The sequence below is a fragment of the Parambassis ranga genome, chromosome 3 (genome assembly GCF_900634625.1).
Source record: "Parambassis ranga chromosome 3, fParRan2.1, whole genome shotgun sequence".
Lineage (NCBI taxonomy): Eukaryota > Metazoa > Chordata > Actinopteri > Ambassidae > Parambassis > Parambassis ranga.
Genome location: NC_041024.1, coordinates 14520647 through 14548110, shown reverse-complemented (window position 1 = coordinate 14548110; position 27464 = coordinate 14520647). Strand labels below are relative to the sequence as shown.

The following is a 27464-nucleotide window of genomic DNA, read 5'->3' as shown; positions in this document are numbered from 1 at the left end:
AAATCAGAAAGATTCTCATGGGTGTCTACAAAAGTGGCAGAGCCAGCAAGGACTCATGGGTGAATAGAAGGGCTCTTCAGTCATTTAGAGAAATGTGCTGGTGTGGGCTCACAAATTGATGTGGCTTTGTTATCGGCAGTGTCAATTGATTACACCTTGGGCGATAATGAAATAACTAATTGAATGTGTCCTCTTGTAAACAATTTGTTGAAACGCACAAAACACAAACTTGCCTTGCTCTGTTTGAGTGGCGTTTAATTAATTTAGGAGTTAGATAACCTTCACATAACTATTAGCCATATCGTTAGTTAGCAGCTAAGCTAAACTCAACAGGAATAAAATTACAATTATCATGCTAATAATCTGTGTGGTGTCACACTTGTTGGTTAACCAGCAAAAGATATATAACAATAATTTGTCTGTTTCACCAACCCTCACAGATTAGACAGCTCAGGGTCAAAGGTCATGTGTGAGACATTCTTCATGTTTTCTTATAAATGTAATGAGTGTAGAAGAAGCCATAAGATTTAAAACGCATTCTATTTTTTGATTGTATCAGGTACATGCGCATGTTTTTAATCATTTCTAAGTGAATATTTTTTTGCCATCTGTTTTGCATGGGACATGATTCTATACAGCTGTGTGCACAAAATTATTTGGTCTGTCTTTGACGCGCATTTCTTCTTAATTTTCTACCAATTAGAACAAAGAGTGATAATCTTCAGTCCTACAGTAGCAATTAAAGTTAGAACTAAATCTTTTAGTTCTCAGAATGCATCGCCCTATAGCAAAACAATGGAGAAGAAGCTTGTTGCAGACAGTAGAAGTCTTGTAACATGTTTTTGTCCTTGTGAAATGGTCAATATTTATGTTTTCCTTAACCTGACCACATAGATTTGGTGTCTAAATCTGACCAAACAGTGATTAAAATCAGAACACAGTGAAAAATAAAGGTCGTATATGAACCTTGATCTCCTGGATAAAAGTCTGAACTAATGTCCTTGGTCAGGTTCGTCATGGAAAATATACACATGGTTAAACAGAGAGTTCACATCTTGACACAGCTTGTTTTCTTGTTACAATAATTATTTATTAAATTTAAAATATCTTTAGCACAGATTAAAAATTAGACACTTCAATCTACCATGAGCGATTTGGGATTTAACATGATCCTAACATGGTTGAAAATAAACACTCTTAAAAACGAAACAAAATTCTTGTTACCACCTCCATTTCTGTTTTCATAAAATGTCACATTAGAGTTGTCATAGGGCAGAGGCAAATTTGGCATATAGATAATAGATACATTTTCATTGGACTTAGTATTAGAAATGCAAAACAAAACTATCAAAGATTTCAAAATGTCTCTCTCTTTGCAAGTCATGATTTGAAAAATTTGGAATGAGTCAAACTGCTTGTTTTACCAGCTTTATAGTTTTAGATTTGTATTCAGTAATCAGAAACATGTGTGTGACACACTTAAAGCTGGTGATATGACTTTTTGTTCAAATGGCAGCCTTTGTTTTTACCACATTTAAGCTAAATGGTTGCCACAGCATTTTATTGTTTGTGGTAGACACTAAGTAGGCTATATATAATTATTTAAGTGTGTGTGTGTGTATGAACGTGCAGCAGCAATTTAAGAAAAAAAAAAAAAAAAAACTACAAACCACTGCTGCCTTGCTCTTACCTTCTTATTCCCTAACCCAGCTATTCCATAAATGAGTGATTTATGGTCACTTTTTGCCTCAGCCCTACCTTGGAACATAAAAAAGATAACAGGTAACATGAGCAGAGCACTGTAGTAATGGCAGGCTGATGCATTAGTTATCAGTAAGAAAACATTAACAGCAAAGACATATATTTTTTTTTCCATTTTGAAGTTGTTTACAAACCATATCCGTGTTCACAATTCATTATGTTTTTCCATGTTTGCTTTTTGTCGTCATTACATGCCATATGAGAAGTCTGGATTACAAAAGTACCTGAACAAATTGCTTGTATATTAGCATGCATAGCTGTTTGGTATTTACATCCTATTTACATACTTGGAACTAAGAAGAGAAGGATCTACAATACATTTTTTTTCCATGTGTTTCATTTACATTTCTAGGATGGAGAACAAAAAGCAGCCTCATACTGATTTTGCCGAGTACACAGGACATGCACATAAAATAGAATGTTTGCTTGGTTGAACAGTGTGTTGTTTTATTCCCTAACACTGGAAAAGGAACAGCTTAGTTCTGCTAAGAGGCTGTGTCTCTGACCAGTGCTACCGCATTGCATAACACAGATCTATTTTTTTTTCTTTGTCTGTATTGCACACCAGTCTCTGAGCACAGGGGGCTTGGAAAGGTTAATTTACGATGTTAACCGTGCCGTGAAGGGAAAAGCAAATAGGAAAGAGCATGCACAGCACCAGAGAAGGACATTAAGCTGCGGCGACATCTTTCTCTTTCTTGCTCCCTCTATCTGTCCGGCAACAACAGTAGGGCCCCCCTGATGTGTACAAAGACACAGGGCTATCAGCATCCATCACTGCAGACATACTGAGAGGATCTTACAGCAGCGATCGGGCTGTAAGCAGGCACTCACTTTTGACACCTCAGATTTTTAGTAGTGTCCTTTTTAGCCACAGGAAAATGCCAACATCAACATAACACATGTGATTAGAAATAAAGAATTCACTCACAGGACATTGTGGACAGTATAACTCCAAAATATTATGTTGCATCATTAATAATGGCATGTAGTCTTTGTAGAAAGCATGGAAGACATGGATATATTGAGACTGCTGACATTATTTGTCATCCAGGGGCTAGTAAGCTGCTCATGGGGTGTTGCAGTCATTAAAGATATTGCTCATTTAGTGAGAATAACATCAGTATTACGTCCTTAATTCTCATTGCTACTACAGGTCCTCTGTCCACCTCTAGCTCATTTACAGTCAACCTCTAATATAGGCAATCAGCAGCACTGTCCCCTCACTGGGGGTCCATAAACACTTGATTTCAGAGAACTACCTTTGATAAAGGAGGGAGGTGACTGCCAGAGCATGTTAATGTGCTTTCCCATAAAGCTTATCTCTGACTGGGGTCAAGGAGGCCAAGTGGCAGGGGGCTGATCACCATAGCAATAAGACCCTAGAAGCTGTTGCCGAAGCTTACGACCCCTCTGACAATAACAGAGCCAACCAAGGTCTACCTTTGGATAATCAAACCCCTCATCCCAGCCCATGTGGGAAATAATGTGGACATTTACTATAGTACAATTGAAATGAGGGGCGAGCACAAATTAACCTCTGGTAACAGTGAAGGGGCTCATTGTGATAGGAATCATAAATTTTTAATTGTTCACCAGCAGCAGTATTTTAAAAGCATGTAAAAACAAAATTATGAGCTGACCCACATGAGTGGGAACTGGCCATTGTTTAAACAAAGTTTAAACTAAGTGGTTCATAAAAAAACAAAAAAACAAACAGGTCCCTTCAAAAAACACACTTTTCAAGAAATATGTTGTTTTTCTCTGTTAGTATGCTGATTTGCATAATTATGTTTCTTCTATTTTTGTCAGGTATATGTGATGATACTGTATAATTTAGTGGACTAAAGACGAGAGCTTTGAAGAACACTTTGATAGCATATGGTTATCCCCTGCTGTCTCACACTCTCTACTCTGTAGGGGGGCCAGAAGGGACGTATTCATAACTTTCTGGACTCTACTAACTTTTCACTTCTCTAAAACTGAAGGATTACACTCTGTTCACAGCAGGGTGAACAGCATGTATCCAAATATCTCCCCCCTGAGCCACTGTAATCCCTATTTTAGACTCTGAGTATGCACCCTGATCCCCCCCACCAAAGAAAAAAAAAACTAAGCTGAGATGGCAGAGAAAGGGTAAATTCTGTCCAGTGTATCTGACCCTGAATTAGTGTGCATAATCTTTAAGTGATCAGTAGAAGTAATTCCATCAAAACTAAGTCCATCCTGTGTTTATCATGTGTATTAGCTAGATCAACTGTGTTTCAAAGCAGGCAAATTGGAATCTAGTTAAGCTGCCGTTAATTTTCTCTGTTTCCTGGCTCAGGTGCAGGAGACTAAATCAAGCTGTCAGAAACCAGACTGCACAGCTAAACGGTGCAGACTGAAATGCCACCTGTCTAGTGCTTCTGGCAATTTATTATTCTCCCATTTATTTGTTTCTACAGTAGCAGTGTGTGTATATTTAAATGTCCCTACAACAAAATCTGTGTATTTTACGAAATATTCACAGGCAATACAGTTTTGAGATGTTCTACTCCTGCTAAAGGTTGTGATTTCCCCCATTACCTAATGAGATGCTAAAGATTTGGTTTACAGCATTTATCAATGGTATTACACTGGGGTCAGCCCAGAGCATTTCTTCCAATTGAGGCCTTTTGGTTAATCCGATTCTCTCCACCATTACCCCCCTCCACCCCCATCCCAATCTTCTTGGGAGCCCATCTCATCTATGCGAGGGGCTCGATGGCTAACTGCCCACCTAGAGCTCAGGCTTATGTGCAGTCCAGAATGAGGTGGGAGTAAGGGCTTTAAAGGCTCTATTATTCATCCCTGTCATTAGCTGTGTGACATAAGGAGGTCTGCTCCGTCTTTGTGGTTGTCTGGCTATTAGAACAACCCTCATCCACAATCATTTCTATATCCATATCCATGCCTCCTCATACGCTACATTTGAAACATTTTTTTTTCTAACACACATCAGCTAGGTATTGTGCATGTTATAAGGGGATGTACCTGTAATATGTTGAGGTCATACATGTGAGTCATTTTTCAAGAGTCGGGTCAGCTCAGAGGTCAGGATTACAGCAGAGCAGTTGACACGGGTTGCTTCACTGTAATCCTTTCACCTCTGACCCCACTCCCACTCCCCCAGCCATGTCTAGTTTGAGGTCACTGCTAATCATGACACCAGCAGACACAGACAGTCAGCAGGCATAGAAGGATGTTTGTGTGTGTGGGCTTGAGTCTGCTGCATGATTTCACATTGTAGAGTGCAAAATGGGAGGAGCTGCTGTGATATAGTATTGGCATTTTTAATAAACATAGACATACTGGAATCACTAGGATAATTTTAAGTTTTGAATAATTTAAACATGACAACATGTTAAGAAGAAACAAGCCACAGATGTGAGTCAGTAGGTGAGTGGAAGCAAATTAAAAGCTGGTCAGAAAAACATTTGAATTAAACTTGTGCTTCTTCTGTCTACTGAATGTGACAGATTTTTGCTAAAATGCATGTTGAGAGTTGTGACTTTACAGAGATCCTTTTATCAAATTTAACCTATTAAATGCCCAGTAGCTGTTTCTCAATTCAGGCACATGGACTTTGTAGATTGAACAGCGTGTCGTCAAGTTATGAATAAATAAGACTCACCGAAGCATCTCCTCCTGTTTTGCAACCTTGTTTGACAATGTAACGTGAACCTTTTGCAGCTGTCTGACAAACTGGAAATGTCACATCTGTCTAGCCAATTACAGTTTATAACATAGTTAGTACATGTTTACAGTCATCTTCACTGCACTACATTTTGTCCATATCGCAACCATAGACAATGTCTTGTAGCTATTGTCTGTCTTGCAGGTTGTTTTTCTCCCCACTGTTCTGTTTCTGTGTTTACTCTGTCACTTGCCCCCAATGTGTATCTGCCTCAGTGATCCACGGACACATGCAGTACACACATCAGCTAGCCAGTGATGACACTAATGGAGTGTTTAGTCAGGAGGACATAGACTTATTAACCAGTTGAGAGAATAGGCTAGATGATAATCAAATAAAGTGGTTAAGTTAATAAGATGTGAGCTCAGTATGTTATGCTGGATTTATCCTGACTGTCATGGCTCCTGTGTAGTGCTGCTCATTCATGCATACAAGCACTTTAAACATGTTTAAGTGGGGTGTGGATACCTAGAAGCTGCTTTGTTTAGTCACATTATTCATATATATATAAATATGCATATCTTTAACATAATGCCACTAAAAGCCATCTTTGTGTCTTGGTATTGCTCTTTCTCTGTCTGCTGTATGTTTGTGTGTCAGACATGGGTGGTCTTTCTCTTTGCTTAATCCAAAAACAAGATACACCACTGACCACAGGGATGGATCAGGTGCTTGGCTAAAACAGATTATATCTGCCCAGGACAAGAGCGAGGTGGGAGAAGGATGATGAAAATGGAAAAAAAAGGAATTAGACAGAAATTAGAGTGGAATATGGTAAAAACAGGAGGAATATAGTCTCTAAGAAAGAGGTGCATGACTAAGCAAGATGAGAACCAGGAAGACTGATTGAGAGGGGCCCACATGGAGGTAGAGGAGAGAAAGGTCATGGATGGGGCCCAATAGGGGGTATATCTGAATCAGTAAAGCTCTATATCCCTGCCCCCTCCTCTCACACACATATCCATCATGTTAATATACATACAGCATGGCCCTCTGGGTAATATATCTTTGACCTGTGATTACGCTAACAGCTTATTGTTTGCTCACTGAACAATCCCATTATGTCGGCGATCTGTTTACATACAGCCTTGCTGTTTAGATTAGCGTGGTGTGTGTGTGTGTCATGTGCATGTCATAAAAAATACCAGGGATGCTTCTACTGCATGCGTTTGTTTGCAGTTACACACATTCTGTATCTGATGGTGCACAACTCTGCATATTGCTCTGGATCGTGGTCAGGGTCATTGCCAGATGAAAGCACACTTACAGCTTTACTGTCATGGTGGAGTAAACACACTATCTCATTCAGGACTGCAGCACTGCATTCAGAAAAAAAGCAAAACAAGCTGTCACACATTGGCACATCTGTTCAGAAATGGTGCTTTGTTTCACTTATAACAGAAATCCTTCAGGCTCAAAGAAGCGCTTACTCAGTGTCTTTTACCACGTATGGTATGTCACCTGTTTGAGTGACATCTTCATCCTTTCTGTATTTTAAATCTTCTTTAACTAATCACTGCTAAGGCATAAATCCTAATTTCAAGTTTGTTTACATGTTGACTGTAAATACCTTCATTTGATCCAGTGTGCTCTGACAGTATTTAAGAATGTATGCTCAGATTCACTGGCTGTACAGTGGGACACACAAAACAAGCAATGGTGTGTATTTAGTTAGAACTACATTTGTTTGTATGCACTTTTCATTGTCTTACACCATACAGAATCATACCTGGTCTACAGAGTTTAGATTTTTTCCTATGCAGCATCATTTTTCACCCGGTGCAGTTGTTTCTGTACAGGTGTAGTGGGCAGGCATTAAGGAATCGCAGAGGGTAACAGGTATTTAACCGCAAGGCTGAACATCTGGTCGAGCTGAGGGCCATGCTCATTAACACAGTTAACCTCAGACAGGACGTGAGGTCATGACAGTGCGGAGAGCTGCATGTTGGTAAAACACTTTGCGGCCAAACAGTTACTGAACTCTCCAAGGAGGTCAGAAAGAAGGTGATATATAGGTGGTGAGACAGGTGAAATACTTCAACATGGACTCAAACACAACCTTAAATTTTGACCAAAGATGCCTTTTTTTTTTCTTTCCACCCTTTCTGCCAAGCCTCACTTTCTTTCTCTACTCACAGACTTCTCTGTCAGTGCGTGGACTCATTGAGACGTGCAAATCCCTTTGACATAGGATGAATAGACAGTTGCTGGCAGGATGCCCCATGCCACTTTGTGTGTTGCCACTTAATTGGAGTGCCCCAGTTTGCTATCCCTTTTCCCTTCTTCTACCCACGCTCACTCTGGCCAGGTTCTGTCTGACATCAAACGAGACGGAATGTGTCGCTTCAAAGGGTTTGAACCACATCAGAGCTGCTGTTTGGCAGAAGACAGACCTTTCACAATAGGGACATAAAACTGTTTCTGTCATGTTACTGTACATTGTCTGAAATCAAAGTAAGGAGATGTAAAGCTGACAAAGAGCTTTCATTGGTCTAGAGAGTTGACCCGCTGACTACCCAAACATCCTCTTTTATGGATAATGTTGCCCATTTCCCTTCTACAAGTCAACATGCAAAGTACAGCATCTGAGACTATACATACTGGACATACTGTACATATATACAGTAACATATTTATGTGGCGTTATGTGTGATTGTGCATCTGAATGCATGCGTACACGTGTGTCAGTTTTTAAAGTGAGCACTTTTTTGTTCATCCATCTGTTGCGTTTGATACGGATTCCTGTTCATGTGACTGGACATGCAGTGGAAAAACGGACAGAGAGGAAGTAGAGGGGGTTGCTGATAAGGCATGGATTCCTTGATGCACAACACACACTGAGAGGTAGAGGATGCCTGTGAAGGTGGAGATGAGGTGTTCAACAAACCAGCATTTGCCCTGTTGTCCATGCAAAAGGTTTTCTGTCTTCACCAGTGATGGGCTAATCTTTGAGGTTGTCTGTTCATTAGCTTGGCTTGTTATCAGTCCATTTGGTTATCTTCATAGTCGAGAGAAGATGGAGGTCAGAATCCTCATGTCTACATTGCAGTCCATGAGGTGTCCTTTTTGTACAGGCTCAGGATCGGAGAACCAATTCAAACCATGCAAAGAAAAAGGTGTCCCCCTTAGACTAACAGTCGGAAGAGTTGTGGACATGGGAGAGCTGGAAACACTTAGGGAACGCAACAGAAATTCATGAATAAAATAAAATAAAACAATAAATAATCAACCTTAAGTGCTAATTCAGGCGCATGACTTGCCCTCTTTTTCCTCTTCAGTCTGTGTAACTCAATGATGTTACCAAAGGAATATCTGCCTTATGATCCTTGTAAGCTGGTCAAATAATAACATTACCTATTACTAATGCCTTTATGCATCTATTCAAATACATACAGGAGTATTCCCACATACCTGGGACTATGTCTATCAGAAAAAAAAGTTCAAGTATTTTAAACTTTTAAAAAGGTTGTTTGGAATATCCATGTAGTGAAATTTGTGATCTAACAGGGTGGTAAATATACACTATAGACTGGTCCATGCTGTTGTCTTCATTCATTTCTATTTACATGTACTAACGTGGATATTGGAGCGGAAGACTAGGCTGTTACATAAAGACGATAAGAAGAATAAGAAGCACAGTCCAAATAACTTCAAAGACTAGAGAAACGATAACTGAAATCGTAATTACATGGGGAAGAAGAAGGAGAATACTGGTTTTATATGGAAAATATCAAACAAAGTACTCTTTCATCCGTAATGAAGATTTATGAATTTGGTGAGAGCGACTTGGTATGTTTCCTATATTAGGAATAAGAATAGGGATTTATTAGGATCTATTTACAAGAGCATGCATCAATGAGCTTCCCATCGAAGAGAAAATAGTTCTTCCAATGTATTTTACTGGCATTATCAACCATCTCATCATTATGAGTCTCAGTTTGTTTTTGTTTTTTTCCTTTTTATCATGTTTTGTAGAAAAAAGCTGGAGGTAAAGTATCAGGGAAGGAAACAGGAGAAGTAAGAGGCTTTCACTGTATGGGTTTTGAAGGATTCTTGTGGGTCTTGGCTGTTTTCATTGAAGTCATTTTGAACGTTGTGCTTTGTAGGTGTCTTGGTGATTGGTCAACCGCTCTGATGTCACCTCTGCTCAGCCGTTAGGTTATCTGTTAAAGAAATAGAGGCAGAGAGGACAGAAGAGAGGGAAGGGGTTGGACAGGAAAGGGAAAAAGAGAAGTCATTAAAGTGTGACTCACACTAAAATCCTCTCAGACACTTTAGTGCCATTCTTACATGCATACGAGCACATATATAAGCACACACACAAAGTGTACCATGAGACTGTGAAGTCTACATTGTGAGCTGTACAGGACCCTTGTCTTAGCCCTGTCTCCTTGTCCAGGGTTTATGGTGACACACAGTGAGTCACAGTCACTGTATTTGGAGAATAGAGTGGGCTCCGCTGTCACTGGTGGCATTGTAAAAACAAAGCCAGGATGACCACCCTGTGAGTGTACATGGCAAGCCCACTTGGCTGAGATTCAGAGTGACAGTGGCGTCAGCATGGGGGGTGACTATAATCAGCTTCAATTAAGGCCAAGGATAGATGATCAAATTTACCAACAGTGTGGATGAGTCTACGTCATGTCTGCTCAATGTTATTCAACCCTATAAAAATACAGTTCTTTAGTTTTCTGCCTTGAATTACACAAAGTTTGGTGAGTTTCTCCAGCATCTAGTGCACTGAGTGAGAATGATTCATGTAGCCAGAAGAAGTGCTTTGTGGGTGGGCCATTAGACAGAGAGCCTATAGTGGAATTCAGCTTGTATCTACTGGAGATCCAATTACATGACTGTACTGTAAAGGTGCCGCCTGCACCCATTATAAATCACCATAAACAAAGAAAGTATTGACATTGCATTGCATACCATTACAGCTCCCCTCATGCTTGTAAAATATGAACATTGCATACACTCAGCTTGTCCAAAGTTTTATTAGATGGTCACTGTCATGATCTGTTTATTTTTCATATACACATGACACAGTTGTACTATCATGTAATATTCCAGCAGTGACCTTTATTGTGCTTTACTGCCTAAGCTGTTCACACAGCTAGTTATTATTCTCTTTATATGTAGCTATAGATACTTCAGCATTATATTTAAATCCCTCCTGATAGTTACAATCAGGCAGTGTCTAAACAGACTTTGTAAAATGAGCCTAAAAGATACCCCCAAGACTACAATGTTATTTGACATTATTATGAGTGAGTTCAAACATTGCTGTTTATTGTTGCATCATAACACATAAGGATTACATGCACAAGATCCAGCTTTGCCACTGGCCACTTGCCATGTGATGTCGTTTCTGCCTCCTGCACAAATTGCTGCAAGTCACGCATCTGTGTTTTGTCCACCTTTTGCACAGCAGCGAGCCATGAGCTAATATACTCACAACTGAGATCAGAGCCATTGCCCTGGGGCATGCTATATCCACTCTCAGAGAACAGTCAAGACAACTGTCAAGACAGAATGTGGTCCCAGGGTGTGTGATAACAGAGTATGTGATGGGAATGCCGGGCCATTTGGACCTCCAAAGCCAGGTGTTAGCACTTCAGCTCACTGCCTCATCAATAATTGACAGAGGCAAACCAATCAGAACAATTTGCTCCCCACAGCGAAGTGCTAGAGCAGCCTAACACCAGTGAATCATTAATGAGGCAATTAGCTGAAATGGTTAGACGGTTAGCCCTCGCTGGCAGCACTCCTGTGACTCTACTGTGACGGCTCTCCTTATACAGGAGCTGTGCATGATGGAGTGATCCACAGGCCAAGGTAGGCTGAGTGAGAGACAGCATAGAATCACACAGCAGCTCCTGGATACAGAGCCTCCTTAAGGTTGGAGTGTAAGTTTGGTCAGCGATGCCAGCTCTCCATCTGGTGACCACAGCTCAGAGGGCCAATAATGGGAACAAACCCAATTGGCCATTACCATGGGAGATTGACCTTTATTGGTTGTTGTTACCATTGCACAGACCAACAGAAGCTGTCTCCTGGGTGATTCAAGTGTGGGAGAGCCTTTATGGACATGGATGAAATCGACCTTAGTGACATCACTCAAACGTGGGGAAAGCAACAACAACAATAACAGCAGAGATGGAGTTTGCCTTTGAAGAGCAGAGATCCTGGATTGTTGTTTGAGAGGAAAATCAAAGCCCCAGGGGAGCTGCTCACAAAGCCACATCGATCGGCCATATTGGAACCATTTCATAGTTTATCGATGCTCCTCTGCCTGCTCTCTCAGCCCTGGGTCCAGTACAGGCTCAATTAAACCAGCAACCTTGATCTCAGGAACAAACCATGCAAGCACTACATGAGATTATTTTCCAAACACACTCTTATCTTACGCCAATCTTTTTGTTATTATATTCAGACAAAATTACAGATTTCCCTGAAAAAAATCCTTTTCCCACTAAGACAAAAGCATTTCAGTGTCATTATTCCTTTGTGATGGAAAATCTGGAATAAAAAGTGAAAGACTCAAAAGTAGAGGAGGGAACAAGAGTGAAAGAGGCATGCATACAAGCTGTTAGAGTTCATTGCTGTAATACAACCCTATTGTGTGCAAGCTCCAAGGATGTGCACAAAAAGACCATTATTCTTATTCATAAATAAGAATAAAAAACATGTATATAAATAAAAACATAAAATGCTTTCTTTTACCTGATAGTACACACAATGTAAAATGTAAAAAAGTAATTTAGGCCATGCAAAGTCCCCCTGTGAGATAAGCACCATTATTTTTAAATGATTGGACTTTTTGCAAAGTCTGAAAAATCCCCCCTGATGTAGTTGCATGTCACTCATGTCCGTTTAGGAAATAATTTATTATGGTGATAGCAAAAAGTTAACAAGAACTAAACATAATAGTTAGGTTGTTATCTAATTTGATTTAATAATCAGAAACGTAGATAGGTGGTTTATCCTCGAAAAAAAAAAAGAAATGTCAACTAAGAGTTAGTTAAATCACTAAGAGTGATCACCTCGACCTCAACAGATTGTAGCTTAGAAAGAGGTACTGCTGACTGGTTGGCTTTTATTGAGACTACTACATTTACACTGTGAGAGAATCATATATTCAAATCGCAGTTAAAATTTAGCCTGTCTAATATGAAAGGTCAATTTGAGCTAAATTAAGTTTTCTCCTTTGTTTCTTAGTCTATAATGGGAAAAATGGTTAATTAGGATGAATTGGAATATTTGTGCAGCTACAAAATAATAATATTTTAAATGTTAAGCACAAAACTGAAATAAGATATGAAAACAAATAAAAAAACATATCAAAATCATCAAAAAAATCAAAAATTATTTATGTATTGATGAGTCCTGATAACTATTGCTTGTGAAAAAAAGAGTACAAGCAATTGATTTGAAGCTGGTCAATGGGTGTTGCTGATATTGACACTTGTGCAGATATTGTAGGCAGCTAGTCTCTGTTTAATGATTGCTATTCACTTTTATAGCCCTCTCAGGATGCCATCCTCAATAAATATTTGCAAACAGGAAATTTGCAGTATGACTTGAGAGAGCCATAACCCTGGCACCTATGTGTTTTGAGATCAACATGTAATTAAAATAGTAAATCAATATTTATTAAGCAGCATTACAAAACAAATGAGAACATAGACAGGTCATATAATGGATAAAGGAAGTGCCCTCTATAAAGTGGCAAAGATGCGGAGGCCACACCGTTTCATCTCTTCACTGCAACTCTCCCACAGTTATCATTTGAACATTTTCTACTCTGCAGACAGAAACTACCTGAAAACACCCCACCTCTCACGTTACTGAACACAAAGGGTCAAACTGGCCCACAGGCCTCTGTCCACAAGAAAAAAAAAGATGTTAAAAGCTTAATGGACTGCTCCTCTTATTGTTTAAAAATTGCTTGACATATAAATGGCTGAAGAAAGAAAGAACAGCCATCATTGGTTGGCCTCAATTATGCATTGAAAATAAAGTTATGAGCTAGTGGCTGAATTATTGATGCTGGCACCGGGAACAAGAGCATGTTGGCAATGTGTCACTGCTTTTTTGCTGATGCTTCATCTTGTATTGATAATTTTTCATCTAAAAAGCCCATGAAGTCTTGATCTGTGAAAGATGGAAAAACACACCATGAATATTGGAAATCTAATGCAATATATTACTGGAAGAGGGAAACAGATAACATAACATCGAGTAACATAATGGAAAAAAACAAAATAATAAAAAAGAAAATGTAGCTATGCGAATGAAATGCTATATTTTCTTCATTTACTGAACAAAGAATGAGACAAACAGTTTTTTACATTAATGCTAATATAATTTTAACATATGCGTCAATATAAAATAGCACAAACACTCCAATGCTTTCAGCAGTGGGACTGTCCCTTATGGCTGACACATTTCCTGCGATGCAAATGCTTGTGGTTTATTTACCGATAGCCTTTCTGTATCCTTTGTCTCACTGAGTCAGTTAACTACGCTACACAGACATATACACGGTTAAAGACGCTTTATAAAAAAAAATTTTTAAAATGAAAAGCATAAAATGGAAATCCTTGTGTCGACTTTTTTTTAATTTATTTTAAGTAGTTATGATTCAGCAGAGAATCAAGTCAAATAAAGTTGCATATGAATCATTTATTTTGAAGGGTATCCTTATTTTGAAGTTAAGCAGCACAGTTTTATAGTCCATATGGTTAGTCAAGCGTGCCGCTGTAACACTGCAGAGAGAAAGTGTACTGTGCACTCTCTGCAAGTCATTTCTCAGCTCATAGTCAAGCGCATTGTGACACACTAATCAAAAAAGATATAGACATTATTAGTATTATTATTATTGCTTATCATTATGGATGATGGTGTGGAAATTCCCTTTTAATATTATTAATGAGTCAAAGAGTACTCAGCTCTTATCACTTATCTTATGCATGTTTTGTGCTGGAAAAGTTGTCTCTTAATTATTCGGGGTAAATTCAAGGCTAGAGACACAGATTACCCAATCAGATCTGGTGTTTATAGAAAAGCCACAATGAGAGCAACAACACATGCATTTCACAATCAGCAGCATCTGTGCACTCAAAGTGAGCATGAAGAGCTGAAACATGCCTGTTTTTCTGCCTTTGTTTTTTAAATGTATTCTGATTTTGTATTTCAGTGCAAATGAACCCCCACTTACATTTGATTTTGCACTTTTTAAATTAAAGTGTCTTCTTTTTGAAGTTAAGTATGATTTATATGAACACATAAAAGTCATCAGAAGTTTGACTATAAATCCTCTTCAACCCTCTTACAATGCAGCTGAATTTCAGCTGGCATCAAAAAAAGCTCAATGAATCATTTCTCACAGTTTTAACACACAAAGGTGGAGATCAAAACAAGAACACAGAAGTGAAACGGAGCTGAAAAGAAGAGGCGTGTGATATTTCTCACGGAGCATTATGAATGTCCTCTGTCCACAGTGGAGTACAGGCCAGCCACAGTCACACCTTAAGAGTAATCTCCCTGCATGATTCACTGAGCAGCACTTGCTGTGAATGCACCGCTACAGGGAAGAGGCAGTGGTGTTGTAGTGGATGTTTGAGTCAAGCAACCACAGGTCACGTCCACGCTTCAGTTTTGCATGCCCATACCTCTCCAGACTACTCGTGGATGTGAAGCGGAGTCTTTATAGAAAACGGTGTGTGGACATTTTTTCTGCTCTCTGTCAGTTTCGCACTGCCATGACTCAACTTCTGTCAGGCTTCGCTCTTTCATCTCTGCAACAGCAACTGCTGAGAGACTCTTACTTTTATTTCCGATAAACGACTGATTTTACGTTCAACCGGCAGTCAAGGGCCGCCGTTAACCTTTCTACACCTCCGCAACAGAGTGTGTTTTTCACCTCATTTGTGAGGTGTGAGATGTGTGCTGTTATAGAGTTGCTCACTCTCTTCCCTTCCTAGGTCCCATAATGTTAACCTGTGGAGGAGTTGCTGAGAAGATCAATACCCATCAGACTGCTAAAATAAATACATTTATCACACCTTGATACGCCACGTTGCCGCAGACTGTTACATCTGATTGGAGGCAGAGATACTCAGGCTCAACCAACAGCTATAGTAGCTACTATCAATCTGTCCTCTGTGGTTTTTGTAAAAGAAAAATGTCACATTACAGTTGGATTTTCTGTTTTGAAAAAGAAGATGACAGGCTTACAGCTTTTTTTTCTGCCTCTAAAAGAACAATACTCCTGACTGTGCTCTCAGTCTTTTGCTGTGGGTTGAGCAAGCTCTTGGGGTTTTAAAATCTCATCTGAGGAAAATGTTCCTTCTGTCCTCCCTCTGCTGCAGATAAAGAACAGGCGTTTGAGTAATTATGGTGCATTATCGCCAAGGAACGTTTCATTGCTACATTTTAAGCTGTGTAGTGAGCGGTGACAAACGAACGACCATTTTAATTTCTATCAGGAGGAAAAACACATGGCTGGAGCCAATGAAGTCAGCTCTCTCATTCTGCCACTGACTGAGACCATCTGGACCAAATAAAGTTTTTCCCTTTGAATCAACAGCTGTTGGAAATTACACGGGAACACTCCTTGTCTATATATCAGGCTTTTTTTTCTTTCTTTGCACTCCTTTTAAAACCAACAATGTTTGTTTTATGGTTTAAGTTTAGTGCCAGATTTGATCAATGATTGCAGAAGAAAGCAAAATAGAACATGACTTTTTGAATGCACCTGTTTACGTTTTTTTTCTCTCTCTCATTCTTTCACTCTGTATCTTTTTCCCTCTACCCTGCCCACTCTGTGGTGGTAATCGAAGGGTTGACCATGTCAGTCAATCTGTCAGTAGCTGACAGTTTTACAACACATGCACTACACTGATGGGCACCATCACTCACATAACGATTGCCCTCCACAGTGAAATCAAAAAGACAAGATAGAGTGCGAGGGTTGGAGAGGATTGAACAAACGGAAGTAAAGGCTGCTAAGTAAAAACAACAGTTTGCTTGTCTCACACAAACACGGTGAGGGGAAAAAGAGTCCATTTTTTTATCTCGGTTTCATCTTTGTAACTGTATAGTCTCTTTTTTCTTCTCAAGATTGTTGTGAGGGTTTGAACTCAGAGGTAGATTTTCCTTTCTGTGCTACAGAGATGGAATCACAGTGGTTTTCTCTTTCCACTGGCCAGAGAAGAATTTGTTCCACTCTACTGGCAGATATGATTTCTAACACTTCATTATGTCCTGGATGATTTTTATAACATTTTCATTTTCCAGAATCTTTTTTTATTAATATTTTTACTCCTGAGTATCTGTTGTTACATGTGCTTTATAAGAACATATGTTCAGGTGTGGGTCATTCTGTCCACATATTCAGATGTTTTCAGCAGACAGTGATGGGAAAGAAACAGCTTCCAGGTCATAGTGGGTGGCTAATCTAAGGTCAGTAGGAAGTGAGTCTGGAATTTTACTTACGTTTTAGCTAATTTAAGGACAGAAATGACTTGAAGAATATACTTTATATACTACTCTGAACAATAGAAGTTCCTTTTTAATTAGTCTTAATGGGATTTTTCACTGTTTTATTACTAGAAATAATACCATCTCTGCACAGGTATACTTACTTGTTACTTAAGGCATGGTATATGCACTAACATATTTTGAAACATTTCCATGTATCAAACCCATAATTATTTACATTTTTAATAACAGCTACTTGGGGACTACATCGATTAAGATCAGCTTTTATACATGTCTGACACTTGACAGAGGTGTTGATTAATTAAAAGAAACCATGCTATAAATTGAAACACAGTAGACCCAGGAAAGGGAAAGACCTAAGTGTTCCCCAGAAAGCAGGAGGCAGAAGCTGCCCAGAAGAGAGAGGCAATTGAGCCAATCTGTTTGTCTGTTTATGGGAAATGGCAGCAGAAGCATCCTGCCCCCCTACACTGTCATATGGGAGCCAGACTCCCACAAACACATGCTTAATGACTCCATTTATTCACCCCGTCACTATCTCTTCATCTTCTCTTTTCAGTTTTTTTTTTTTTTCTAATGGTTTTAACCATATGCGCTTCCAGTTTTCTGTCCCCCATTGGAACATTTAAGTTATGGATGCAGGGTTAACATCTTAGGAAAGCATGATGAGAGCATGACAGAACAGTGGCCTGTGGAACGAGTGCCACTGCAAACTTGGGTTATGGGGCAGCAGGGGTGGGTAGTTCCCAGTAATGCGGTCACAGAAGGGTCGGTTGTGTTTTGAGGGACTGTGTGATGCATGTCAGTGACATCTGGGCCAACACTGCTAGTGCATTGATCAGACTGTAGCTCTGGAAGGTCTCTCAAAAGCTTTATTCTTAAATCTATGCTGACAGGCGATGACATGATGGAGATGGGGCTGGTGAATTGATTGTGTCCTCTCTCTCCTTTCACTCTCCTGCTCACACCCCCACTTCCCTTTCCTCCCTCTCCTCTTTGTCCCATCACTCTGCTTTCTATCTCTTCTTCCCTCCGCCTCCTTTATTTTTTTTTCCTCCATCCTCCTCTACTCATCGCCTGGATATGTCTAGCACAAGATGTCAGATTATTTCCCAGCAGACACTGCGCTGTGTGACAGAGGACTGGAGCTGTATATCACTGGATGACACTTTCTTTGCCTCCAACCCCCCTCCACTCTCATAGACATCAAATATCACCAGGCCTTTTTGATCACTTAAAAGGCTTGTATTAGAAGAGGAGCCGGTGTCTAAACAAAAGCAAACAAAGTGTTTCATCTGTCATGTTTGTCAGTGGGCCATATGTGCGGTGTAACAGTATTTCTCTCAGGATGGTGGCAAACCACACAACACAGCTCAGCTCAAACACTTTGCGAGAGTCCTAGTTTATCTTTATGTGCTAAGCTTCATAGGGTCAGTGGTTAACATGAAGCATGGAAGATGGAGGCTTCGAACCTTTCTGAAGTTGTTTGGCTTTCTTTCTCCCACAATACAAAATACATTTGGGTGGTTTTGAATTGGGCATAGGTCCGCTGGGAAACACTCCATGCTCTGAGACTGGATGGATGTTAAGCTGATAACAGTATATATGACAGATCTCTTAAAAAACTTTAAACTAACCTCATAATAGTTAAACAGATAAAATCCCTTTGGTTTTCAGAATTTTTATGTTCTCTTAAAACTGGGCTTCAGTCCATACCTTGTAATTCTAATTGAATGCACTGAGGGCTTTGGCACGGGTGGGGTCGGCCCAGTATCCAGGCCAACCGCTCAGCATATTGTTTCTGTGGCACCTGTCCCCCCAGATTAATAACTCCAAGGTCTGTGCTGGCAAAGCATGCATGGATACCAGAAATTACAATACTAATTCAGCACTAGGGATTTATACAGCAGCTTCCCTCAGGATTTATGACGAAAGAGAGCTGCGGAGAAAGAGAGGGAGAGCGAGAGAGAGAGAGAGAGAGAGAGAGAGAGAGGGGATGAAAGAAAGAGGAAGAGAGACTAATAATGCTAGCGAAAGTGATTAGCTCAATGGGAGAAATTGTGCGTTTGTAGTCCTGCGATTATTATTGTGTTTCTCATCACATAATGAGTTTGAACAATGCAGTTAATGGTATTATTGGCGTGCTACCAGAAACAGGGTGTATATAAGCTTGATAGCACTTTTTCATCCATAAATCACTCCAGTGCACATGGCAATATTTAAATCTATGTTATTAAAATTGTTGGAACAACACTATCAGATTTATGTTGTGTTATTTTATTATGGATTGATTATCATCATCACAGGCATATCTGATTTGCGTGGAGGCAGCTGGAGCGTGGTGGTTGGTTTAATCCATTTTGATTGCTCTGCAGAGGAATGCAGCTGCTTTGCTTGAGTGGACAACAACTTGCCGTGCACCTCTGATGATTGGTTCGGTGGGAAGTGTTTTTTTTTTTTTTTTGTCTTTCCTTCTTTCTTTCTTTCTTTCTTTTGTTCCTCATGCTTACAGATTTTTTTTCCTGCAAAAGGATATGCTAACCTGTAACATAAATCCTCAAAAATATATGTTCTGTATTCCTGCATCAAGAAACAGAACATGCGTTACAAAAGAGAAACAAAACACCAAAATTGGTACATCATCGATATTATTACCTCCTTTTTACCGTACACTAAGTCATTTATCTTGCTAAGACTTAAAACAGGGAGTCTTTAGAATCATTACCAGTTTGATGAAAGCATCATGAATCACTTCAATCCAAAAGCCAATTGTGTTCAGGGGATGAAGACAAATGAAAAAGAATTGCATAAAAGGCAGACTGGATTGTGTGAGTAATTTTAGATGCATTAAAATGGAAAAGAGACAGTGGGGGGAAAATGTGTTAAATTAGAGAAACACAGCAGTGAAAAGTAGCAGAACTGTGATCGCAGTATAGACACATAACTCTGCTCTCTGTTTACAAAGTAGCCTGATGCAAATCTAATTATAATCACTTTGTTTACTTGTTTTGAAATGAATGAAAATCTAGGCAGGCTGCGCAGTGGAAGAGATCAGTCTCAGTGCGCAGAGGCAGTCTAGTACGTCCACTCACCGATACAGCAGCAGAATTACCGGCTCTCACAACTGTGACAGCCTTGAAATTACAATTGAGTTTTACTCTTTCCCGCTTTCACATCTACCTCCTCCTTGTTCTCTCTCCCTCCCCAATACTCTCTCTCTCTCCCTCTCTCTCGCTCTCTGACGGCTCAATAACAGGTGCCATGCTAAGAGAGCTGTTACAGCCGTCCCTGAGTGGTTGTGTCAGCAGCAATGTTAGGGTTGAGCTTTCCAACCTGCTCACCATGCAGGAAAGGGAAAGAGAGAATGAAGAAAAAAAATCCTCTCTGGTCCCCAAATGATGCCCGCTGGGAGCCATCGTGCGCTAAATTTTGCCGGGTGGTTCTCCCCTGTTTTCTGTCTTGTGGCCCCCGGACTCCGATTTACAGACAGAGCCATATTGGGCCTTTCTGCATGGCAGGGCCCAAGCAGCTGTGTTCAGCAGAAAAAAAATGACAACAACAAAATAAAGAAATAAATAAACAAATCAACAAACACATAAGAGAAGCTTATTTCTTTCCAAATGCTCAGATAAGGGATTTTTTGTGTGCCATCTGCAGAAAATGAACAGTATATTCTGACCTGAACTATAGTTAAACAGGTTTGGCCTCCCATTTTTAAGAAAAAAAAACATGTTGTCCCATCCACATTAAAACAAATTCCTAATTTCCTCTGTGCCTTCTCTGACTTTAAGAGGCAATTTACTGAGTGCGAGTCAGCTGATACTGATATTGCCTGTCTTTAACAAACTCGGCGATCTGTCGCTGTGATTGCTCATCTTAGCTCGTCTTTAAGCGCACTCCTGAAGATTTGAGAGGTTCTTGGCAAAATCTATGCAAATGAAGCTGCTTTGTGAAAAGACACATCACAGTGCCTTAAGCCCGAAGCAGGCAATAATCACAGACGGATTGTGTGCAAACAAGAGATGCTAAGCACCTCAAATGTCGGCAAGCGACAGAAACACAGAGAGGAAAACACACCATGGGGTGAAGGAGATAAGTCATACACTCAGGTGATTGCTCAATTTCTTTCTTTCTTTTTCTTTCTTTCTTTTTATTTTGCTGATAAGTAGCAAAGTAATATTTTGCATCAGGTTTTCCTTTAAACTTTCAGATTTTGTGTGTAAAGAAAAGTTCACAACTTTATGTGTAAAATATGGATTCTAAATTGCTGCAAAGCAATTATTAAGTGCTAAAGAAACAAACAAATGTCACCTTCCACAAATACAAAAGCATATGGCCTCAGTATCTCAGCATAAATCATAAGAGTGTTTTTCCTTTTTTTATTGAGGGGAGGAGGGTAGAGATATGTTAGCATATAGGTAATCTAAATTTAGCTTCCATACCATCAAGGGGCGTTTCGTTTTACGCACACAAAAAATGATAAATTTCAAAGGTGACCTGATGGGTTTCATTACAGCTGATTGATCTGCTTATGTGAGGGTGTCACAAAATGGACAGAGCAGACATAGTACACCTACAGGATCCTACATAGGACATATAGTCCATCTAACCATGGCCCCTATACAAGCTACAGTAAATCATGATGTACCTGCACGTTGTATAAAAAAGTTATCCAGCATTTAGCGGTTCCTATTTATACACACAGGCTTAACAACCTGGAATTCTATTAACACTTTAAAATTGTTTACAGAAGTCAGAAGAACTTGACACTGGTTATTACAAGACAACAGACATCCTGTTTAAAAAGTACAGTACACATAAGAAAGAAATCCATAGCATAAGCTTTTAACCCAAAATGTTACTGTTGTGTTTTAGAAGTCATTTATTTTTAGGACTTCTCAGCAACACTTAATGGTATGAAAAAAAAAAGTTCCAGAGCAGTTCTTTTTATGGATGTCTCTGTTTGGGAACAAAGCAGGGATCTGTGATTCTCTCCTATGAACAAGTAAATAACCCCTGCAATTCATCATACCAACAAGAAGGAAATGTCAAGGGCACAGGAGTCCCTTTTTTGTCGAGGTCACACACACACACACACACGCAGCATAAACAGAAACACGCATGCAAAAACATACACACACATTTACATGCTTCATTGTGACCACGCTGCACTACATACAAGTTGAGGCATTGACAAATCACTGAGACCTGAAAGTGGGGCCGAGGTGGGACTAATTGAAATGAACTTTAGAAAAGGGGGGACACCTAATTAAAGATGAACTTTCTATCCTGTGTTTGTGTTGACATCATGGGGCCTAAATTTAAGCTCATCTTTGTTTGGCTAAACCTGGTGATGCAGGCAAACTGTGTGTGAACGCAGAGAAGGAATAAGGTCACTGCTTTTCCTCAGTGAGAACATATTTTCCTTCAAGTCACATGCGACACTTTTCTGGAAGATGTGAGGGGCCCATTCATTATCTACTGCTTTTCCTCAGAGAGACCGTAGTGCATATGGTACCTTAGGTTGTGTATGTGTGTTTATGTGTTTATCTGTGCTGGTTCGAGACGGCTATCTAGAGTGCACGCAGCATGTCCTAATGCACCTGTGTATGTGTGGGGGGGTAGATGCATAGTGCATGAGCGCATTTGTTTGTTGTTGCCTGTTCTATTTTCTGTATTACTTAGTCAGGGACACGGCCCAGTACCGAAGCTGTGAAGTTTCCCAGTAACAGGCCAATTCCTCAGTGGCTGTTTAGAGTGTCTCCAGCAGTGCTAAATGTTCTCCTCTCTGTGCCTGATCAGAAAACAGGACCACTTTAGTCAGTTTGTTTAAGGTCCCCCGAGAAGGCTCTCATATCCTCCTTCTATGCTCACCCCTTCCTTTCCCCTGCTCAGTCTCTTTTGCGCTCTCACACAAACACTTTCGCAGTGCCACTTTCATGCTCCCTCACTTATGTTGCATATTAAACAGATAGAACTTGACATGTGCAAATGACTCAATTGATCATGTTTTCTGGTTTGTGCATATTTTATCTTTTTTTTTTCCTTAAAGGTAGTCAAAGAGCCAAGACCACATTTTTTCTGTTGCTTTTTGTTTGTTTGTTTATTTACAAAGCTTTACAGATGGTGCTGGAGCAAAGCAACAATCAGGTGTATCATGTGCATCCTCAAAAAACAACTATGTAGGCAGTACATTTGAGGTTATACTAAGCAATGCTAGCAAGCAGACTGCAGCTAAAATTTATGCTGATGATAAATGTTTATGTTGGGCATATAATACAACACATAAAACAATACATAAACCTTGTTTTATTCTCAACAGGTGTTTCTTTAAAAAAGTAAACGTTAAAGTTTTCTTTATGCAGCAAATCGTAACCCTTGTGTAAAATAAAGATGGCATAACACTGAGCTGAATAAAATCAGATGCATGATCCCAGCAGGTGAGTGTGATTGCAGCCTTTCATCCCACAGTCCATGTGAGGATTTTACTTGTATCTGCAGGAGGATCATTAATGAAACACAGTCCACATCAGGGCATGACGATTTCCAACAAGCAGACATAGGTCTAATGAATATCATATATTTGTGCTTCATGTCTCTACCTTACAGTTTAATTGGAAACCAGCTGACACAACATATGTGTGTGTACATGTACAGTATGATAATTTCACTTAGTTTAACCTGTCTCGATTTATCAAGGTAATGAATGACAGCCTCATTATAGGTCCCAAAAGAGTTTTCTCATGCATATTCAAATGTTTGCATATCCATAATCATACAATGATTGCAAATGACAGTACTGTTTTATTTTATTTTATTAGTTTATGCATTTTAGGTGTAAATTCCACCTTCTTTTGTGGAATTGAGAACAGGACATATTTGCAATTGAAATTCTTTGCATAGAGAATTTATCTGGCAACATGAGGATATATTCTCTCTGTTTTCTATGGCTTGGGCCTGTTCGGCTATCCTTGTGTAAAGGTGAAGTTTCCTCACAAGAGCTGACAAGTGTGAAATTACAATAGGAAGTGCTTCATACCCTGCCATTTACCTTCATTCATTACCACGGCATACACACACCTACATATCCTCTACAGTGCACAGCTGACTGGCTGATATGGCAGTCATTTCTTTAAGCTGGAGTCTAAGAAAATACCACACATATTATGCATGACAGTTTTGCCATCTCTCAAACTTGGTGAAGCCCACAAAGGCAGCAGCTTGCCTTTTGAGCGGTATTGAATGCAGACGTACAAAGGTATTGGAAAGAAGGTTTTAGGTAGAGATAGACCTACATGGATTACAGCTCATCTATACATCTATACCACCAGCTTCCAGCCCTAGAACTAGATCCATGTGATGTTCAAAGGAGCACTGGACCAGGGAGATTTTCTGCAATTGAGACAGGTCACAGGCCATATGGCATTGTCCTTCAGGGAAACCCCTTACATTTGCTTTCTTTTCCAAACATTTGAATGCAAAAGTAACAAAACTGGTTAAAAACAGCTGTATGGATGTGGAAACTTACATAAATCGTTCCTAATCGACTGCAACAGTATTGAAAGAATGGTGTAGCCCTTTGAACACACTGCATCAAGAATGTCTCTCTGTGTCTTTCCCTTCCTGGTTAGTGTGTGTTGTCTGAAGGTTATCCTGCTGACTCTGTGGCCAGAGGAATTGAGACGCTGGGCGGTCATAATTCTTTGTCTTTGAAGACCGCACGCTGTGTCCGTATCGCTGTTGCAGCGTAATTGATACAGGCTCACGCTGTTGAGCTTAACTGAGCCCCATCATGGCCTTACACTCAGATCTCTCACAGCTGTAGGGCTCAGGGTACTGAGCTCTCGCAAAATCACACAAGCTCACACACACACATACATACATACACACACACACACACACACCCAGCTGGCTTCTGGCGAGATCACAGCTAAAGAGATCCAGAGCGGAGCTGGTTAGACTAACACTAATGGAGATGAGCTGCCTGGTTAGCTCAATGGAAAATTGAGCAGAGTTGATAGTTATTTCATCACAGCAGTAGTCCGTTCCCCAGGGAATACACACTCAACTTACACTGATTTAAAATCTTTGTAAAGCAAAGAAAAATAAATACTGTGGTTTTTTTGAGGGATCTAGTTGACCCACTACAGAGTACGCTTTATAATCTGAAGGGTTATACAGTATGAAACCACATGTGATGGATGATTTTCTCCTAAGTAGCATGCACAAAGGATACATTTGTGAGAGTGTGCTGTGCTCAATCAGTGTTCCTTCACTGACAAGGAGTTCTTCTTACTTGGCTCCTTAGTAGCAAGTGCATTAAATCATGTCACCACCCGGTCCGATGAAATCTGGGCCACACCTGAGTGCATATGTCCTGCCCAGCAGCACTGTAGCGTAGTAAAAACTACCGAGGATCACTGGCAAGCAGGAGGAGGTCCTCTGCTTTTATCCCTGCACCTGACATTCTGTGACATTTAAGAAGTCGTTAAAGGTGTGAGCATGCGGAGGGGGGGTGGATCTCCTCAGGCAGAGAAAGACCCTCAGCACTGTCACCAAATAAAACCTTGTTGGATGAGCTGATTATACTTTCCAAAACATCACAGCATTACATGACACTATCCTCAAACGGTGCAATTACTGTGTTAACAAATAATGTTTGTTGGTGAGCGCTATAAAGACAGCAAGACACTCATGGCTGAATAGTATGATAATACCTTCCTGTGGCCGGTGTAGAGAGGAGGATGCACTGCAATTATCAGATGGACTGCAGTCCATCTCTGGCCTGGTCTGAGCTAGTTTCATTGTGGTCTGTCTTGGCTGTGACACAAACACATAGGGTCCGCAGAAGATAAGAGTCTCCCGTTTTATGAGCCTCTTCCTCTTCACCAACAAACAGCTATTAAAGTGCAGCCAGATCTGGCTCCTGTTGGTGCTGCTGACAGCTAACGTCCTGCTATTTGTCCATCTCTGGCATCCGTGACTATAAAGGCTGTGTTGTAAAAAAAAAAAAAAAAAAAAAAGGCCTGCTGGCCTATATCGTTAGGGGCTGACCCCCACTTTGCGATGGTAAATGTTTGTTTAGGGGAAGTCCCCTGTTTTGAAGTAGCGATTAGCCTCGGGTAGAGAGAGGAGCCCTCAGGTTCAAAGCCCTTCCTCCACCGAGAGGCTGTCAGCTCCAATACTAACAAAAACACAGACATAGAAATGCAGAGGCAGAGACAGGACAGTGATTACAAAGCCTCAGCTCTCTGCTCAGGGCCCTGCACGGCTTCTCTAGAGGAAAAAAAACACTGCTCTCCTCAACCCAGTGAACTGACAACTGGATGTGTTCAGGCACTGTTGTGTGGAAGTGGAAAGAACTCCTCTACAAGAGACGGTTTACATAGTTTACCCAGGCAGTACACCAAAACCCACTATGTGCATGTAATGAGTATGCTGTTCAGGATAACTTCTGCTAAATAGTAACAAACCACATTTGTTCTCACTGAATTGTTGTGACCCAATATTGCACTGCTGCCCAGAGTGTTGCAATAAACACTTCTGAATAGTTCCCAAAAGAAGGTCAGTCATAATGAGGCAGATGTGTACCACTGACTGCTAACCGTAACACATTTAGTGAGTCTTTAGATAAACCACAGAAGACATTTTAACCATCGCCCCTTTGCTCATGTATATTTTAGGCTTTCTGTACACACCATCAATGAAAACATACTATAGTGAATGCAAAACTGAAAACCTGTTCAGAATGTGTAGACTGCAGGGTTGTATTTTCTGCCCTCACTTCAGTCACCTGCCAAGTGTGAATATGACATGACAGTGGAGCCTTGCTTTACTATTGAGACAAATCCAGTGACTTGGTAATCCTCTCCAATACATGTACCATGCCTCTGTGCTAAGAGTGAAAGTCAGCCAGGTCACCATTAGACTTCTGCCCATCCATCTGAGACCCAAGCTCTCCATGTAGGGAGGTCCTGACATTCCCACAATACACGCAGCAGTAATGGAGGCCCAGAGATGCCTGAGGGGACAGGAGTCACAGAGAAAAGCGATGGTGACAAAAGCTTGTTACAGATGGGTGCCCTCAGTCCCAGGTACAAGCCCAGAGATAGCTCCAGTCCCAAATCCTTTATGGTATCCAGTTCAGGTCTGTCCTCAACTACATACTTCATCCCACAGAGAGGAGAACTTTATGATGGATGTTAAAAAGTTGACAGCTGGAGGTTTGGCAGTTGAAACAGGGAGCACATCTGTAATATCCTGAGAGATCTCTCAACTGCTACAGTATACATTTAGAATCTCTCTCTCTCTCTGTGTGTCACCAGGATGACAGTAACAGGCCTGCATGCTGCTCTGTGAGCAGGTACAGATCAATCTTAGCTGCTTTTCCCCATGAGACAGATATGTAACGTGGAAACAAGAAGAGGTTCTTCATCTTCCCATAAACATGCTCCACTAGCTATGACTACAGATTTAATAGCAT

At 40.3% G+C, this 27464-nt stretch overlaps 1 protein-coding gene across 1 annotated transcript in view; it reads right to left on the bottom strand.

Moving 5' to 3' along the window:
• Positions 1–9505: 9505 nt before the first annotated feature.
• Positions 9506–27464, bottom strand: part of mafa (MAF bZIP transcription factor a) — a 60704-nt gene continuing 42745 nt past the window's right edge. The window contains exon 3 of the mRNA XM_028402545.1: positions 9506–9642. The gene's annotated coding sequence lies outside the window, so the exon portion shown is untranslated. The remainder of the gene's footprint in view (positions 9643–27464) is intronic.